The sequence below is a fragment of the Nyctereutes procyonoides genome, unplaced genomic scaffold (assembly GCF_905146905.1).
Source record: "Nyctereutes procyonoides isolate TBG_1078 unplaced genomic scaffold, NYPRO_anot_genome, whole genome shotgun sequence".
NCBI lineage: Eukaryota > Metazoa > Chordata > Mammalia > Carnivora > Canidae > Nyctereutes > Nyctereutes procyonoides.
In genome coordinates, this window is record NW_026575140.1 from 82717589 (window position 1) to 82738248 (window position 20660).

Below are 20660 nucleotides of genomic sequence, written 5' to 3' on the forward strand. Positions count from 1 at the left end.
CTTTGGGTTAATACCCAGTAGTGAAATTAGTGGATCATGGGGCAGTTCTATTTTTAATTTGTTGACAAACCTCCATACTGTCTTCCACAGTGGCTGCACCAGTTTGCATTCCCACCAGCAGTGCAAGAGGGTTCCTATTTCTCCACATCCTCACCAACACTTTGTGTTTCTTGTATTTTAGATTTTAGCCATTCTGACAGGTATGAGGTGATATCTTATTGTAGTTTTGATTTGTATTTCTCTAATGATGAGTGATGTTAAGCATCTTTTCAAATGTCTGTTAGCCATCTGCACATCTTTTTTTGGAGAAATATCTGCTCATATCTTCCCATTTTTAACTGGATTTTGTTTTTGTGTTTTTTTGTGTATTTATTTATTTATTTTTTGGTGTTGAGTTGTAGAAGTTCTCTATATATTTTGGATGCTAATCCTTTATTAGAGATGCCATTTGCAAATATCATCTCCCATTCAGTAGGTGATCTTTTAGTTTTGTTGGTTGTTTCTTTTACTGTGCAGAAGACTTTTATTCTGATGTAGTCCCAATAGTTTATTTTTGCTTTCGTTTCCTTTGCCTCAGGAGACACATCTAGAAAGATGTTGTTATGGCCGATGTGAGAGAAATTACTGCATGTGTTCTCTTCTAAGATTTTTATAATGTGAGTTCTCACATTTATCTTTTAACCCATTTTGAGTTTGTGTTGCATATAGTGTAAAAATGGGGTGCAGTTTCATTCTTTTGCATGTAGTTGTCCAGTTTCCCTAAACAATCCTTCCTCATTTATCAAAGATTAATGGGCCATATAATTGTGGATTTACCTCTGGATTTTCTATTCTGTTCTGTTCATCTAGATGTTTTGTTTTGTTTTTTGTTTTTTGTGCCAGTACCATACTGTTTTGATTACTATAGCTTTGTAATAAAATTTCAAGTCTGGAATAGTTTAATTATTTGTGTGTTTAGTCTCATAGTTTCCAGTGATTTCCAAAGTGACTCAGGTAGCAACACTTTTTGCCCACTGCCTTCAGTGGGTTTTTGCCATACATTTGTAATACAGTTAGATTCTCTGTCAGTGTGCATTACATGCTGGATCACCCATCCTCCTAGTTAGATTTTTTAAATTTTGCATATGTATAGTTTTCTTCTAAGTTTTTGTTTAAATTCTAGCTAGTTAAAATGCAGTGTAATATTATTTTCAGGTATAGAATTTATTGACTCAACATTTACATACAATAATTGCCCTCCTTGATCCCCATCACCTATTTAAACCATCCCTCCCCCACTTTCCCTCTTGTAACCATCAATTTGTTCTCTATAGTTGAGTCTTGATTTGCTCCCTTTTTTTAAGAGAACATCTCCTGATTTTATTTAAATTCTATTAGCCAAGATATAGCATATTATTTAGTTTTAGATGTAGAGTTCAGTAGTTTATCAGTTGCATACAATACCCAGTGCTCATTGTATCATGTGCCCTCTTTAATGCCCATCCACCAGTTATCCCATTTCCTCACCCCCTCCCCTCCAGCAGCCCCAGTTTGTTTCCAATAATTAAGAGTCTCTCATGGTTTGTCTCCCTCTCTGATTTCTTCCCATTCAGTTTTCCCCTCCCTTCCCCTATGATCCTCTGTGCTGTTTCTTATATTCCACATATGAGTGAAATCACTCATAATTTTTTTCTCTTATTGACTTATTTTGCTCAGCATGATACCCTCCAGTTCCTTCCACATCAATATAAATGGCAAGATTTCATCCTTTCTGATGGCTAAATAATATTCCATTGTATTTATGTGCCATTTCTTCTTTATCCATTTATCTGTAAATGAACATCTGAGCTCTTTCCATGGTTTGGCTATCATGGACATTGCTGCTACAAACACTGGGGTGCAGGTACCCCTTCAGATCATTACCTTTGTATTTTTGGGGTAAATATCCAGTAAGGCAATTGCTGGGTCATAGGGTAGCTCAGTTTTTAACTTCTCTTTTCCCCCAACCATGTATACTTTCTTGTTTGTTTGTTTGTTTTTTTCTTATTTTAACCATTGTATTAAGTGTATAGTAGGTCTCATTCTTGTTTTCCTATTACTTATTTTTAAATTTCAGCAATTTAAAATTTTTTTTAAAGTTAGCCAATGTCTATAATTGAGTATTATATATATGAAATTAAGGACACAAATCTTAAGCCACATGCAAGGGCAATCCTTACTGATACATATCATCATGGATTATTTTGCTTGCTCTTAACCTATATAAATAAAATTCTCTTATATTTCACTTCTTTCCTCAGTATTATGTTTATAAGACTCATCTATGTCATTGTCTCTATAACAGTAGTCCCTTTTTGTACTTTGAGATAGTATTCTATTTTATGTACATGTCATAAATATCTATTTTATTATTTATTTATAGATACTTGGGGTTTTTTCACTTTGGCAGTACCATGAAGAATCCTCTTGCAGGGCAGCCCAGGTGGCTCAGTGGTTTAGTACTGCCTTGAGTCCAGGGCCTGATCCTGGAGACTTGGGATCAAGTCCCACATCAAGTTCCCTACATGGAGCCCACTTCTCCCATTGCCTCTGTGTGTGTGTGTGTGTGTGTGTGTGTGTGTGTGTGTCTCATGAATAAATTAATAAAATCTTTTAAAAAAATTCCTCTTGCATTATTGTATATGTCATTTAATCGACATATGCATGCATTTCTGCTTGGAATAAACTTAAAAGTGGAATTTCTGGGTAATAGCACAAGTTTATGTTCAGATTTAGCAAATACTATTGAATAATTCCAAAGTAATGGAACTAATTCACCCTTCCATAAGCAGTCAGAATATCTATTGGTACAAATTCTCATCAGTTGGTATTTCCAGAGTGTGTTTGTTTTCAATATTAGCGATCCTGAGGTGTATGTATTTATATATGTTTACCTATCCCGTGGCCTTAATTTCCTTTTGCTGATAACTAATGAAATCAGAACACCTTTTCTAGTGTTTCCTGGCCAGAATGTTATCTCTTTTGTAAACTGATGTTCAAGATTTTGCCCAATTGATTGGATTTTCTATAGTTCTTATTGATTCTTAAGCATTCTACATATATTCAAGGGTATAGAATCCCTTGATGGATATATGCATTAAAATGCCTTTCATTTACAGCTTATTTTCAGGCTCTTTTCCTGGTGATTGTTGATGAATAAAAGTTCTTAACTTTAATAGAATCTATTATATCTATTGTTTCATGAATCGCTAATGCTTTTTGAAGTCCTACTTAAGAAATCTGCTTACTCATAATAATGAAGATAAGAGCTGTTTCTTCTAGAAACTCTGTATTACTGTCTTTCCTATTTAGGTCTCTATAATACTGAGATTTATTTTTGTATGATATCAGAGAGGAGCAAGTTTGAGCTTCTTTTTATATGGAAATCTAATTAACCTTATTTATTAACTAGATATTTTTTTCTGACAACATTGTTTGGCACTGTGCCATAAATCTGGTTAACATGTAAGTAAGGGGTCTATACTCAATGTTCTATTCTCTTTCTTTGGATTAGTTGTGTAGGATTTTTCTAGACTACGGTTATATTAAAAAAATAATATCTCAATACTTGTTATTACAACTATTTCAACTTTGTTCTTTCTCTTTAAGAATTTCTACATTAATTCCATATGTTACTGATATAAATTTTCGGGAAAAAAATTTATCGCCTTCCTTTTAAAAAAAAGAAAAAAATAGCTGCTGGGATTTTAATTGGAGTGACTTTGAATATATAGATCAATTTGGGAAGAATTGACATCTTTACAATATTGTTTCTTCTAATCTATAAGCACTTTATTCCTGCATGCACTTAGGTCATCTTTAATTTCTCTCTGTAATGTTTTTAGTTTTATGTATACAGCTCTTCAATACCTTTCATTACATTTATTACTAAGTGTTTGATGTTTCTTTCATGCTCTTGTAAATAGTATAGCTTCTGTTTTATGCTCTAATTGATTTTTGCTGATATTAAAAAATACAATTGGTATTTTGTATTTTGACCTTGTATCTTGTTACCTTGTTTAATTCACATTTTAATTCCAAAAGCCCTGTGTGGGTTATTTCTGAATGTCCATTGAATAATCATATTATCTACCCATAATGACAATTATTCTTCTTTCCTAATTCTCATACTTTTAATTTATTTTTTGTGACTTATTTTGTTTAGAACCATCACTACAAAGATAGCAAGCATCCGTATCTTCTTACAGTCTCAGAGGGAAATATTTTTTTAAATTACCTTTAAGTCTAGTATTTGTTGTAGGGTTTTAAAAAATGATCTCTATCATATTAAGAAATATTTCTCCCTATTTTCTTAAGAATGCTAAGAGTTTGGGATTTTTTGGTAATCATGAATTGGTGTTTAATTCTATTACATACTTTCTTTGCATTCACTAAGATGATCATGTGGTTTTCTTCAGTCTTCTATTAATGTGGTGAATTACACTGATTTTCTAATGTTGAAACAATTTTGCATCTCTGGAATAAACTATACTTGGAAATGATGTTTTAGTTCTGAATTTGAGTTTGTATTCAGTTTAGAAATTTTCAACTATATTCATAAGAGAAATTGCCTCTATTTTTTCCCTTTTAAAAATATTTCTGTCACTTATAGTGTCCTTTAAAGTGCTTTGATGTCCTTTAAGGTGACTTTTAAAAATTGTGTTGGGAAGTGCTCTTGAGCTATTCTCTGGAAGACTTTGTAAAAGATGAGTGTTATTTCCTCCAATAAAATACAAAAGCATTTACTTGTGAGGTCATCTGGGTCTGAAATTGTTCTTGTAGGAAAGTATTTGATTAGGGATCAGTTTCAATAATGCATGTAGGAATTTTTCCAATTCTTGTCCTTTTTGACAAGTTGCTATTTACAAGGAATTTACTTATATTTTTAAAATTTTCAAGTTTATCAACGGAAAAAGATTCTTCTTACCTATTACCATATCTTCTTACATACTTTGTAATGTCTGCAGATCAATTGTGTTCCTAATAAAGGTAACATGCATTTTATCTCTTTTTCTTGTTCAGTCTCACCAAGAGTCTTATTATTATCATTGATCTTTTCAAAGAATTAACTTTCAACTTTCTTGATTTTTTTATTCTGTTTTTTTTTTTCATTTAACAAGTATTTTGCTTACTTCCCTCTTCCACTGTATTTGGTTTTAATTTGCTCTTCTATTTCCACTATCTTTACATGATGTTCGCCTTATGTATTTCCAGTTTTTCTATTTTCTAATACATACATTTAAGACTGTACATTTTTCTGTAAGAGCTTTAGTTGCATTCTGAAAGTTATGCTATATTTAATTTTCATTATAATTCAGTTCAAAATAGATCTTAATTTTCGTTGTGATATGGAAATGCATTGCTTAATTTTCAAGCATTTGAGGACTTTCTATGAACTTTTTGCTAATGATTCCTAGTTTCATTCCACTGTGACAAGAGACTATGCTTTGTATGAGATCAATCCTTTGAAACTTTTTCAGATGTGCTTTATAGCTCAATATATGGTGTATTTTGGAACACATTCTGTATGCATTTGAAAAATATTGATTCTTCAGTTGATGAGTGCAGTGTTCTATCCATATCAATTAGGGTAATTTTGCTAATCATTAGTGCAAATGTCATTTATGCTTACTGATTTTTATACCTGCTTTTTAATAGGTAGTAAGAGAAATATGTTAAAATCTCTAACTATAATTTTTGATTTGTTTATTTCTTCTTTCTGTTCATTGTCTCTCGCTTTATACATTTTCAGGCTACATTCTTAGGTACATACAAGTTTATAGTTGTTAGTTTTTTAAAAGATTTTTTTATTCATTTATTCATGAGAGACAGACAGAGAGAGATATATAGAGAGAGGCAGAGACACAGGCAGAGGGAGAAGCAGGCTCCATGCAGGGAGCCCAACATGGGACTCGATCCTGGGTCCCCAGGATCATGCCCTGAGCCGAAGGCAGGCGCTAAATCACTGAGCCACCAGGGCTGTCCAATTGTTACATTTTTATATACAGTGGACCCTTTATGATTATGAAATGTCTTTCTCTTTAGTAGTTACTTCTTTCTTTACAGACTAATTTTCAGACATTTGATTAGTTATACCTATGGTTTTTGTTTTTCTGGGTTTTTGTTGTTGTTTTTAGTGATTGCATGGAACATTTACTCCATCCTCTTATTTACAATCTTTTTTGTGTGTTTTTATCTTTAAAATATGGTATTTGTAAAGATAACAGAGTTGTATTTGGTTAGCTATTCTGTATGGTCATATTTATATATTAATATATTAAAGTATTTAGTCCATGACAGTTAATCATTCCTAATACATTTGATTTTATGGCTACTGTGGCATCATTTGTTTTATATTTTTATGGTCTTTTTTTTTCTCTATAACTGCAATCTTTTAGAATTATCAAGTAATGTTTGTTAATCTATTCCCCTCATTTTATTAACTTTTTTTCTGATATTTATTACTCCAAAAATTACAGTCTTTACCTTTTACATATTAAGATCTACCTAGTATTTTTTTTACTGCTTATAATGCAAATATTATGGAACACTTTATTTCCCAATAGACTTTTTTTTACATATCATATCCTATTTATCTATCTATCATGTGTCTATATCTATCACCTATCTATTTTTATTGAATATAGTAAACCTTTAGTGTTACATTAGTTTCTTTTGTACAACATAGTGACTTGATAATTCTGTATATTACACAGTGCTCATCATGATTTTTTTGCTATGCTTTTGTGTGTTTTAATTCTACATTCTATCAGGCATGTTACTTATATCTATTTTACTTAGATTTCTGGCTGTGGCCTTGTCATGTCCTTTCCTTTGGAATAAATTTCTCTGTCCTATCCTTTTTTTTTTTCTGTCTCTCTCTGCCTGTTTTTCTGTGTTAGGAAAGTCAGCTATGTCTTTTGCTCTTGGAAGTAGTGACTCTATGAAGAAGAGGTTCTGGAGGACCCTGCAGTTCTGTTCACCAGAACTTGGCACTTCAGAATATCTTATGTGTGTTGCTTATGCCCTGCTATTGTGTCTGAGTCACTTTTCCTTTTCCTTCCTTCATCTGTATTGACTCTCGGACTGTTGTGGGGTATACTCACTCTCTGTGGTGTTCATGGCGACCCACGCAAGCCAGGTCTGAGGGAGGTGTGCCTGTGGGGGAAGTTGGGGGCAGGCAGTGGGTTTTGCAGAATTTGTGCTGGGTCGCTCACCCTATTCCAGAACTGGTGAAGCCCTGTGGTGGCTGGGGGCTGTGCAACACCTAGGCACTCAGAGGCTAGGCAGAATGCACATGCTCACAAAATTTGCTCTGAGTAGAAGGCCAAGGCTAGCAGGCTTGGAGTAGGTGAGTCCTCAGGAGAACTCATGGGCGGGGTGCACTGCTAGCTGGTTAAGTAGCAAGTGTCTGTACAGCCCCACCTCCTCCTGCAGGTAGCCCATTGTTTATACTGGGGGCAGGGGGGTGGGTAGGAGAGGAAAATGTTGTCTGCAATCCCTTTAGTTTTCTGAGAAGTCCTCCAACATGATGCTCCAAAATCAGAATGAAGAGATCTCTCTCCCATTTGTCCCCAGTGTTGTCCCTCCATGCAGACTGCTGAGTCTTTAAGGATAGAGACCCAGCTAACACTTGCCTTCCCAGCTTGCCCAGTGCTGAGTCCATTGACTTACAGCTCCTGGCTCCAAGTCCCACCGGTGACACAAGTTCACAGAATTCAGCCCGTCTGGTTTTCAAAGCCAAATGCCCTGGAAGTGAGCTTCCCCACGTGAGCTTCCCTGTGTGAGGGCCCAGTTTCTCTGCCCTCTTCATGCACACAGCTCCCTTCTTCTTGGGGGCAGCTTCCCTCTGCCTTCCTGACTTTCTCAAACTTCTAGAGGCAGCTTCTTCTCTGTATCTAGTTGTGGAGTTTGTTTTGCCAGTCATTGGATTGCTCTCGAGTTTGTTAGCTTGGATGTGAATGATATTTGTTTGTAAACATGGAACAGGGTGAGTTCAGGGTCCTCCTTCACCTATCATCTTCCCAAACTCCCCTTCTGGGTGGTGGCAGTGGTGTTGTTTTTAACACTTTCTCTTTTTCATTGGTTTTCAGAAGTTTTACCATGATATGCCTACATGCACTCTTTGTACTTATACCTCTTGAGGCTTTATAGGCCTTGACTCTGTTGATTGATATTTTGAAAATTAGATTTGAAAATGTTGAGATCAGAATCTATTAAAATATTAGCTTCCCTCTTTTATACTCTCCTTTCAATCTGATACTCGGATTACATATGCGAGACTTTTTTCACAATGTCTCATTTGATTTTTTTTTCTTTTTAGCATTAACAGTTTTACTAATGCTGCTTGCATCTATTTTATATGACTTAGGATTCTTGAAAATGAATTGGCTATGCCTGATCTTTGTTAAAACTCTATGGCTTGTGGTTACATAAGAATTTGCATATGCTTTTGAGTATCACCAATTTTGTCAAGGATAATTATTATTACCTACTGTCCATAAAGCTCAGTTTAACTATTAATTTCATTATATTTTCCTCCTGATTTTTCTCCTTAGAAGCGGCAGAATCAATTATTTAGAATTTTTCTTCTTAGCTTCTCATAACTTTGTATATTTTTTATTGGAGTTTGATTTGCAGCATATAGCATGACACCCAGTGCTCATCCTGTCAAGTGCCCCCCTCAGTGCCCATCACCCAGTGACCCCAAACCCTCACCCACCTACCTTTCCACTACCCCTTGTTCGTTTCCCAGAGTTAGGTGTCTCTCATGTTGTCTCCCTCTCTGATATTTCCCACTCATTTTCTCTCCTTTCCCTTTTATTCCCTTTCACTATTTTTTATATTCCCCAAATGAAGGAGACCATATGTTTGTCCTCTGATTTAATTATTTCACTCAGCATAGTACCCTCCAGTTCCATTGATGTTGAAGCAAATGGTGGGTATTTGTCATTTCTAATGGTTGAATTATATTCCATTGTATATATAGACCACATCTTCTTTATCCATTCATCTTTTGATGGACACCGAGGCTCCTTCCACAGTTTGGCTATTGTGGACATTGCTGCTAGAAACATCAGGGTGCAGGTGTCCCGGCGTTTCATTGCATCTGTATCTTTGGGGTGAATCCCCAGCAGTGCAGTTGCTGGGTCATAGGGCAGATCTATTTATGACTCTTTGAAGAACCTCCACATAGTTTCCCAGAGTGGCTGCACCAGTTCACATTCCCACCAACAGTGCAAGAGGGTTCCCCTTTCTCCGCATCCTCTCCAACAGTTGTTGTTTCCTGTCTTGTTAATTTTCCTCATTCTCACTGTTGTGATGTGGGATCTCATTGTGGTTTAGATTTGTATTTCCCTGATGGCAAGGAATGCGGAGCATTTTCTCATGTGCTTGTTGGCCATGCCTATGTCTTCCTCTGTGAAATGTCTGTTCATGTCTTTTGCCCATGTCATGATTGGATTGTTTGTTTCTTTGCTGTTGAGTTTAATAAGTTCTTTACGGATCTTGGATACTAGCCCTTTATCTGATATGTTCTTTGCAAATATCTTCTCCCATTCTGTAGGTTGTCTTTTAGTTTTGTTGACTGTTTCTTTTGCTGTGTAGAAGCTTTTTATCTTGATTAGTCCCCAAAATTCATTTTTGCTTTTGTTTCCCTTGCCTTCATAGATGTATTTTGCAAGAAGTTGCTGTGGCTAAGTTCAAAAGAGGTTTTGCCTGTGTTCTCCTCTAGGATTTTGATGGGTTCTTGTCTCACATTTAGATCTTTCATCATTTAGAGTGTATCTTCTTTGTGTATGGTGTAAGAGAATGGTCTAGTTTCATTCTTCTACATGTGGCTGTCTAATTTTCCCAGCACCATTTATTGAGGAGACTGTCGTTTATCCAGTGGATAGTCTTTCCTGCTTTGTTGAATATTAGTTGACCATAGAGTTGAGGGCCCATTTCTGAGTTCTCTCTTCTGTTCCATGGATCTCTGTCTGCTTTTGTGCCAGTGCAACACTGTCTTGATGACCACAGCTTCATAGTACAACTTGAAATCTGGCATTGTGATGTCCCGGCTCTGGTTTTCTTTTTCAATATTCCCCTGGCTATTCAGGGTCCTTTCTGACTCCACACAAATCTTAAGATGATTTGTTCCAACTCTATGAAGAATGCCCATGGTATTTTGATAGGGATTGCATTAAATGTGTAAATTGCCCTGGGAAGCATTGACATTTTCACACTATTAATTCTTCCAATCCATGAGCATGGGATATTTTTCCATCTGTGTCTTCCTCAATTGCTTTTAGAAGTGTTCTGTAGTTTTTAGGGTATAGATCCTTTACCTCTTTGGTTAGGTTTATTCCTAGGTATCTTATGCTTTTGGGTGCAATTGTAAATGGGATTGACTCCTTAATTTTCTCTTTTCATTGTTAGTGTATAGAAATGCCACTGATTTCTGGGCATTGGTTTTGTATCCTGTCACACTGCCAAATTGCTGTATGAGTTCTAGCAATATTGGGGTGGAGTCTTTTGGGTTTTCTAGTACAGTATCATGTCATCTGCAAAGAGGGAGAGTTTGACTTCTTCTTTGCCAATCTGAATGCCTTTTATTTCTTTTTGTTCTCTGATTGCTGAGGCTGACTTCTAGTACTATGTTGAATAGCAGTGGTGAGAGTGGACATCCCTGTCTTGTTCCTGATCTTAGGGGAAAGGCCCCCAGTGTTTCCCTATTGAGAATGATATTTGCTGTGGGCTTTTCGTAGATGGCTTTTAAAATGCTGAAGAATGTTCCCTCTATCCCTACACTCTGAAGAGTTTTGATCAGGAATCGATGCTGTATTTTGTCAAATGCTTTCTCTGCATTTATTAAGAGGATCATATGGTTCTTGTTTTTTCTTTTGCTGATATGATCAACCAGATTGATTGCTTTATGAGTGTTGAACCAGTCTTGCATCCCGGGGACAAATCCCACTTGGTCATGGTGAATAATCTTCTTAATATACTGTTGGTTCCTATTGGCTAGTATCTTGTTGAGAATTTTTGCATCCATGTTCATCAGGGATATTGGTGTATAATTCTCCTTTTTGGTGGGGTCTTTGTCTGGTTTTAGAATTAAGGTGATGCTGGCCTCATAGAACGAGTTTGGAAGTACTCCATCTCTTTTTATCTTTTGGAACAGCTTTAGTAGAATAGGTATGGTTTCTTCTTTAAATGTTTGATAGAATTCCCCTGGGAAGCTATCTGGCCCTGGGCTTTTGTGTTTTGGGAGATTTTTGATGACTGCTTCAATTTCCTTCCTGGTTATTGGGCTGTTCAGGTTTTCTATTTTTTCCTGTTCCAGTTTTGGTAGTTTGTGGTTTTCTAGAAATGCATCAATTTCTTCTAGATTACCTAATTTATTGGCACATAACTGCTCATGATATATTTTTAAAATCATTTGTATTTCCTTGGTATTGGTTGTGATCTCTCCTTTTTCATTTGTGGTTTTATTAATTAGAGTCTTTTTTGTTTTTAATAAATCTGGCTAATTGTTTATCTATCTTATTAATTCTTTCAAAGAACCAACTCCTGGTTTTGTTGATCTGTTCTACAGTTCTTCTGGTCTCTATTTCATAGAGCTCTGCTTGAATCTTTATTAACTTTCTTCTGCTGGGTGTAGGTTTTATTTTCTGTTCTTTCTCCAGTTCCTTTAGGTGCAAGGTTAGCTTGTGTACTTGATTTTTTTTTCCCAATTTTTTGAGGGATGCTTGTATTGCAATGTATTTCCCTTTCAGGACTACTTTTGCTGTGTCCCAAAGATTTTGAACAGTTGCATCTTCATTCAATTAGTTTCTATGAATCTTTTTAATTCTTCTCTAATTTCCTGGTTGACTCTTTCACCTTTTAGCAGGATGGTCTATAATCTACATGTGTTTAAATTTCTTCCAAATTTCTTCTGTGATTGAGTTCAGGTTTCAATGTATTATGGTCTGAAAATATGTAGGGGGCAATCCCAATCTTTTGGTATCAGTTAAGACCTGATTTGTGACCCAGTATGTGGTCTATTCTGGAGAAAGTTCCATGTGTACTTGAGAAAAATTTGTATTCAGTTGCATTTGGACGTAAAGTTCTGTAAATATCTGTAAAATCCATCTGGTCCAGTGTATCATTTAAAGCTCTTCTTTCTTTGGAGATGTTGTGTTTAGAATATCTGTCATTTGCAGAAAGCACCGTGTTGAAGTCTCCCAGTATAAGTGTATTATCAAAGTATGTCTTTACTTTGGTTCTTAATTGATTGATATATTTGGCAGCTCCCACATTAGGGGCATAAATATTCATGATTGTTAGGTCATCTTGTTGGATAGATCCTCTAAGTATGATATAGTATCCCTCTTCATCTCTTACTACAGTCTTTGGGATAAACTTTAATTTATCTGATATGAAGATTTCTACCCCTGCTTTCTTTTGAGGACCATTTGCATGGTAAATGGTTCTCCAACCTTTCATTTTCAGGTTGTAGATGTCCTAGGTATCAAATGAGTCTCTTGTAGACAGCAAATAGATGGGTCTTGCTTTTTTATCCAGTCTGAAATCCTGCGCCTTTTGATGGGATCATTAAACCCATTCACGTTCAGAGTTACTATTGAAAGATATGAATTTAGTGTCATCATAATACCTATTCAGTCCCTGTTTTTGTGGCTTATTTCTTTTGGCTTCTTCTTTCTTTTACAGGGTCCCCCTTAATATTTCTTGCAGAGCTGATTTGATGGTCACATATTCTTTCAGTTTCTGCCTATCTTGGAAGCTCTTTATCTCTCCTTCCATTTTGAATGAGAGCCTTGCTGGATAGAGTATTCTTGGCTGTATGTTCTTCTCATTTAGGGCCCTGAATATATCCTCCCAGCCCTTTCTGGCCTGCCAGGTCTCTGTGGAGAGGTCTGCTGTTAATCTAATATTTCTCCCCATATAAGTTAGGGCTCTCTTGTCTCTTGCTGCTTTAAGGATTTTCTCTTTATCTTTGGAATTTGCAAATCTCACTATTAAATGTCAAGGTGTTGAATGGTTTTTATTGATTTTAGGGAGACCTCTCTATCTCCTGAATCTGAATGCCTGTTTCTCTCCCCAAGTTAGGGAAGTTCTCAGCTATGATTTATTCAAATATACTTTCTGGTCCTCTGTCCATTTCGGTGCCCTCTGGAACCCCAAGTAAATGTAGATTTTTCCTTCTAAGGCTGTCATTTATTTCCCTTTACCTTTCCTCATGATTTTTCTCTTTTTTCCTTAGCTTCCTTCCTTGCCATCAACTTGTTTTCTATGTCACTCACTCGTTCTTCTACCTCATTAACCCTTGTTGTTAGGACCTCCAGTTTGGATTGCACCTCATTTAATTGATTTTTAATTTTGGCCTGATTAGATCTAAATTCTGCAGTCATGAAGTCTCTTGAATCCTTTATGCTTTTCTCTAGAGCCACCAGTAGCTTTATAATTGTGCTTCTGAATTGGTTTTCTGACATTGAATTGTAATCCAAATTCTGTAAGTCTGTGTCAGAGAGTACTTCTTTTGTGGTGAGTTCTTCTTTCTAGTCATTTTGCTCAGTGTAGAGTGGCTAAAAATGAGTTTACTGGAAAAAGGAAGACAAAAAAAAAAAAAAAAAACAAGGAGGGGTACCTTCCTTGAAGTGAATTTCTTCACACTGTAAATCCCTCGACTTCCCCTGGAGCTTCCCAGCGCTGCCCAGTCCAGAACTTGCTCTTCCCCTGTCCTTCCAGCAGGTCTTCTGGGGGAGGGGCCTTCTGCGCTGATTCTCAGGCGTGTGCATCTGGGGGAGCTGCCTCGCCCCCTGCCAGGTGCACCGCTTAGTGGGAGCTGTTTATCCTGTGAGGCCCCTGTTCCCTGGCTCTCCACTCCGTCCCAGACACAGGGTGACACCAGGAGGGACAACTGCACTGGCGGTGGCCAGCTCTGCAGCCTTAGAGTCTGCTTCCGCAGTAACTCCTGCAGCTCTCAGTCCGCAGGGGCCTGAATGCTCTGGGGGCCGGGGGCCCTGACCTGCATGGCTCGGGTTGCCCAGAGGGAGCATCCTCGAGGTCCTGTGTCCTCCCGGCCTCCCCCTGTCCTGGGGGAGTGCAGGATCCAGAGCTGTGTCCCCTGGTGCCCTGGGCTCCAGGCCTGCACTTCATCTTCCTCTCCCCTGCTAAGTCATTAATCATGCTTCCATCTGTACAGAATATAGTAACAGGAAGTGTAAGCAATTCACCTAATTTGGAACCAAGGTCCTTGGAGATACTACTTTCCTGTAATCTAATTGGAATGAAGCACATGTTAAGCTAGTAATGCCACACCCATCCAGCCCCACACCCAGCGGACTTGCCTTTCCCTGAGACTGTGCACAGTTTTCCTAGTTCTACCTTTTCCCTATTTCTGTGTATTGGTTGGTTTTGTTTTGTTTTTGTTTTTGTTTTTTTTTTTTTTTTTTTTTTTTGTTGTTGTTGTTGTTGTTCTTGAGCAAGGCTCCAGATCTGAGAAGGAGGCCATCTGAGGTTGTTTTCACAGCAGGCAGTTTGAGAACCCTTGAAGTTCAGAGCCTCCATAAGCATAAATCTATAAACATCAAAATTTTAGCTAAATTATTAGTTATGTCTAGTGGGACTTGTATATGACATTCGCTAATTTATGATACTGAATATAATAATAAGATTATATTATGGATTCAAACTGTATCTCTTCCACTTAGCCAAATTAGTGACTTTCTTCAATAACCATACATAGTTATTAGGCACATTTCATATGGTGAGCCCTGAATAAATAAGAAAGGGTGGGGGGTGAAAGGAATGATCGTTGCCGTTCTACTCAGTGACATTGGTGGATTTTAAAAAATGTATGTATACTGATTTTTTCCCTAAATTTTCCAACAAAACAATGAGAACTCACCAAAGACTTCCCTAAGGAGATTAAAGGATTGTTCTGTTTATTAACCTATTCCATATTCATTACTCATCTAGTTTTATTTCCATGCAGTGATTCATAAACTAACACACAACATGAGGAATACCTATTTAAGTTGTCAAAACTTTTAGTTTTCATTATCAATTTGTTTTGTTTGTGTTTCACATATTTCTGAGGTTAGGAGTGGGAAAGCATGTTAATTAAAAGTATTTCTGCAATGAATGGTTAATTGCTTTTAAAAAATAAACAGAGAAGAGCGACTGGTAAACATAAGAATTGTCACCTTATTATGCCGAAAAAACTGCATAAAAATATTGTTCCAGAGTAAAAGTCTTCAGTTTGACTGTCAATAATTACATCAGCAATTAATACTCAGAAATTGGCTAATAGATAAGCTAATCTAGATAGCATGGTAAATGTTCAGATATAAATTACATTTTAAAATTGCGGGGGGGGGTTGGAGAAAGGTGGTCAAAAGGTAAAAACTTCCAGTTATAATACAAATAAGTACTGGGGATGGCAGGTATAACAGGATGACTGCTGCTAAGAGTGCTGTAAGACATACAGGAAAGCTGTCAAGAGGATAAATCCTAAGTCTTCTCATCACAAGGAAATTCTTTTCCTTTCTTTTTATTTTATCTGGATGTGTTGATAGATCTTAATGAAACCTATTGTGGTCATCATTTCTCTATATCAGAAATAAAATCATCATGCTGTGTACCTTTAACTTATACAATGGTGCTTGACAATCGTTTCTCGATAAAAATGGAAAAAAAATCCAAATACTTAAATGAACAAACAAACTACCTTTGATCATGTAGATTTATCATTTGCAATCCTGGGGACAGTGCTGACAGGGTATGGAGGTGAAGGGAGGAAACCCAAGATAAGCTTTCTTGTGATATTATTTATGTTGAATACAAACAGCACTATTTTTGTGCATACAAATACAAATGATATAACTTTTATATACACATATGCATATACATGGACTAACCTTAGTGACATTTCTAAAAGCATGGCCCACAAATGACCTGCATAGAAACAGCTGGAATACTTGATAAATACCTAATCTTAGGGTCCACCCCCAAATGATGGATAAGAATCTCTGAGACTGAGACCAAGGAATCTGCCTTTAGACAACAACCCTGGGTGGTTCTTATGTACAGTAACATTTGAAAACCACCTGTGGGCTAGGATAGAGGACGACGGATGAGCTCATCAATAGAATTGTTCAAGTCGCTGAAGTAAAGAAATCTTGAGAAAGGGAAAATGAAACACGCCAAGCCCTGTAGTGCATCTGGTAGATGAACTGTAATCTCTTTCCTATTCAGGCCTCATTTCCTTTCTCAACAATGCCTTCTGCTGTAATCAGGAACCATTCACAGAGCAGTTCTTTTGGTGTTTTTTTTTTTTTTTCTTAATTTATTTGTGCCTATCAGCTTGATGGATAGAGGAACAGACTCGAGAGCACAGACATCCATGACCTACTTCGCCATGCCAGTCTCTCTTGACTTTACTTTCCCCCATGGGGGAATCTGCAGTGGACCATTGATTTTAAGTTGGTTTAGACTAGAGATTGCAGAATTAGTCTCAATTTTGCCTTTGTAATTGTATTCGGTAGCCAATCAAGAAGGGCTTTGTGAAATAAAAATATGCTCGCCTTTCACATTCTCCTGTTACATTAAAGATTTCAAGCTGTCAAGAAATATGAGAAAATATATCCCTCCTCCCTTACTCTCCAGCCTGCCCCCCCCACAACCTTGAACTTGATGATTTAATTCTCCTCAAAGAACTTTACTTTTCCTCTTCCTATTTTTAGCTTTAGCCTTGTGGCCTTTGTTACTGAACTGGTGAATTATAGCCTCCTGAAGCCATGGGAGCTTTAAGCCTTTACTGAGAGTCTCTTTATGCTGCTCATATAGACATCCATTCTCACTAAACCCTGTTTCTTGCGTTGCTGGAACAAGGGGTGCCCATTCTCTTCCCAACACTTTTCTGCCTCCCTGGATTCATGTATCACTGGAGTTCATCACATCCTCGCCTTGGGATGTATTTCCTAATGAAATTTTAAAATGGACAGGTCATTCTATTGTTAAAGAACCAAAATGACTTTTTACATTTGTGTGAGGAATACCAAAGCTCATCCACAGTGCCAACAGAAGGAGGGCTGGGGATGGATGGCAGGTGATGGTATTTTGTTTACTGGTAGAGGCAGAAGTGAGAGGAGTTGGGTGTGATTCAATTCTGGGCACAGTTCAGAAAAAGCAGCAGGAAACTGGATTGAGGACTCACTGACGATTCTGACTAGTAGGTATCTAGAAATAAGTCATTTTTGTCCTAATTGAACTTGCTGCCGAGGCAGTGAAGCATAACCGCTAAGAGTTTCAGTTGTGGTATCAGATTACCTAGGTTTAAGATTCTGACTTGACTATTTACAAATTGTGGCCTTCAGGGCCTTATTTTATGTCTTTGCTTCTCTTCTATGATGTAAGGCAAATGATCAGCATCCCTGATGTTTAAGGTTGTTTGAGGGGATTAACTGAAATAGTGAGTTTCAGTATCTGGTCCCTAGTAAGTGCTCAAAAAGCTATACTAATCATGCTTATTAATAAGAAATAATTACAGGCATGACTTGATGTCAATAACAACATTTTTATACTTCATTTGTTTTGTGTGATTTGAAATTTGGGTTATATTTTCTTTTAAATGTAGTTTATATTGACATACCTAAAGTTGCCAGTATTCAGATGTTCTGACTGTAAAATATTGTGATATCATTTAGTTTAACCTTTAACTATATGTATATTTTATATATTTTTATATGCATATGTTATGTGTATGTTTTGTATATATATATCTGATGTATATATAGTCTTAGTATATTCAATTCTTTAAAGAACACTTTTAGGTAAATATTATTATTTTCATTTTAGAAAGTAAATCTCAGAAAAGTGAAATGAACTTCCCCACTTATACAACATAGTAATGAAGAGAGACCCCTGCTTCCAACTTTAGTCTTTGGCTTCAAATCCTACTTTCTAAGACATGAAGCGCTTCTTAAATAGTGTGACAAGAGGGACCCCTGGGTGTTTCAGTTAGTTAAGCATCTGACTCTTGGTTTTGGCTCATGGTCATGGTCTCAGAGTCCTGATATGGAACCCCTCGCCAGGCTCTGCACTCAGCATGGAATCTTCTTGAAGATTCTCTTTTTGCCTCTTCCTCAATCCCTCCCCCTGCTCATGCTCTCGCTCTTTAAATAAATAAATAAATAAATAAATAAATAAATAAATAAATAAACAAATTGATTAATAAAATCTTTTAAAAAGTGTGACAAAACTCTTGAAATGATAGATGTCTATTAATGCATTTAATTTTGCCAAGATAAGTATTTTCCTCTTGCCTAGAGTGTATGATATTGTGTATTAGAGTCATCCAGAGAAACAAAACCAATAGGATGTGTGTGTGTGTGTGTGTGTGTGTGTGTGTGTGTTGCATGATATTTTATAAGGAATAAGCTCAAATCTGCATGGTGAACCAGTAGGCTTGAGACCAGCAGAGCCAATGATATAGTTTCAGTCTGAAAGCAGCAGCCTAGAGATCTAGGAGAGCCAAAGGTGCAGATGATGTCTAAAGTCAGTCTACTAGACAATTCTGTCTTGATCAGGGAGGCCATCTTTTTGAGATAATTCAGGCCTTCAACTGATTGGATGAAACCCACTCACATTATGGAGGGCAACCTGCTTTACTCAAAGTTCACTAATTGAAATGTCAAATTCATTCAAAGCACTTTCCATGTTGACACAGTGACCATCAAGAGTCCACCCCTTGTCAACTTACCACCCATATGCATCTCTTTGAACCGTATTTAATCTCTATATAAAGATAATAACAGTCATACTTTCACCTAACATGATAAAACAATCCTGCATACAACTGAAAACACACTGTCTCTGTCCCCAGAAGAGGATGCATAATCCTTGGTTGATATCCACTGTTTTTCTTGACATCTCATAACTTAAATACTATAATGTAAAGTTAACAATATTAAATACTATGATATGTAAATACATCTTATACTACACAATAAGGGGATAAGAGAGGGAATATACATTTGATACACATACACAAATATTCATAACAAAATGGGGAGGAAATATTAATGATAATTACAATTCTTATATCTGTAGCTCTCATGCCATCATGGCTGGTATTCTCAAAAGGAGAGTAGTTATCTTCAGAGGATGGCAGGGCCTTGCTCCAAAATCCTAAGGGCTTGCTCTGTGATTTACCTGCTGGGTCCAGCCAGAGTCTCCAAACAGCATTCCTGTCTGCCACTGAAACTTCAAGCACCATTGGATCTGCTGGATCATGTGGCTCAAGTGGCAGAGCAGTTTCCATGGCAGCTTGGCCTTGTTGCAAAGCCTTCTCTTATTTTGAGTCCCCATCAAAACTAGGAGCTTTTTGGGTCACTCAGCAAATGGGCCAGAGTAACATACCCAAATTAGGACTATGTTGCTTCCAAAATCCAAAGAGGCCCATTAGGCATTGTGCCTGTGTTCATTATAGGAGGGACTAGATGTAACTTATCTTTCTCCTTAGAAAGGAGACTCAACATGCCTCATTCCACTGGTCTCCTGAAAATTTCACTGAGTTAAAAGACCCTGAATCTCTGTTGAATTTATTCTCACCTTCTGGCACATAAATGTCTTACCAGTAAGTCTAGAGTAGTTGCTACTTCCTGCTCACTAGATCCAATTAGCATAATGCCATCAATGTAACAGACCAGTGTGATATCTAATGGAAGGGAAAAGTGATCAAGACCCCTGCAAACTAAATTAAAATGCAGAATTGGAGAGCTAATATATCCCTGAGGTAAGAGAATAGAGATGTATTGCTGGCCTTGTCAGCTGAAAGCAAACTGCTTCTGATGGTCCTTACTGACAAGTGTGGGGGGAAAGAAAAACAACATTTGCCAGATCAATAGATGCATACTAGGTATTAGAGGATGTGTTGCTTTCCTCAAGAAATCAGACCACATTTGGCATGGCATCTGCAGTTGGAGTCACCACCCGATTAAGCTTTTAATAATCCACTGTCATTCTCTGAGGTCCATCTGCCTTCAGCACAGGCCATCTAGACAATTGAATGGGGAAGTAGATGCAGTAGAAATCACCACTCCTGAATCTTTCAAGTCTTGATGGTGGCACTAATCTCTGTAATCCCTCCGAGAATGCCATATTGCTTTTGGTTAACTGTTTTTCTAAGTAGAGACAGTCATAATGGCTTCTCCGTGGCCTTTCCCATCATCGTAGTCCTTACTCCACAAGTCAAGAACCAGGGTGGAAATTGTGCCAGTTCCTGAGGATATCTATTCCAATTCTGCAATCTGGAAGTGGGAAAATAACCACAGAGGGGTTCAGGTATCCGTTGAGTTCACTGTGAGATGGACCTGAGCCCAAACTCCCTTGATCACCTGACCTCCCTAAGCCCTGACTCTGACTGGTGAACAGCAATGACATTTTATGTCTGGATTAGTATAAGTTCAAGGCCAGGGTCCAGTAATTTCTGAAAGGTCTGATTATTTCCTTTTCCTCAGTGCACATTTGTCCTAGAAAAAGGCCACAAGTTCCTTTGAAGAAGGCTTGGAGAAAGATTCACAATATATATTTTTGGTAATATACAGGGGGTCCCTCCTCAAGGGGTCCTGGCTTCCCCTTCACTCAAGGGT

The 20660-nt window shown here is 37.1% G+C and overlaps 1 pseudogene; it reads right to left on the reverse strand.

The window, feature by feature from the left end:
- LOC129496963 (uncharacterized) overlaps positions 1 to 20451 on the reverse strand; it is a 63386-nt pseudogene extending 42935 nt beyond the window's left edge.
- Between the last annotated feature and the right edge of the window lie 209 nt (positions 20452 to 20660).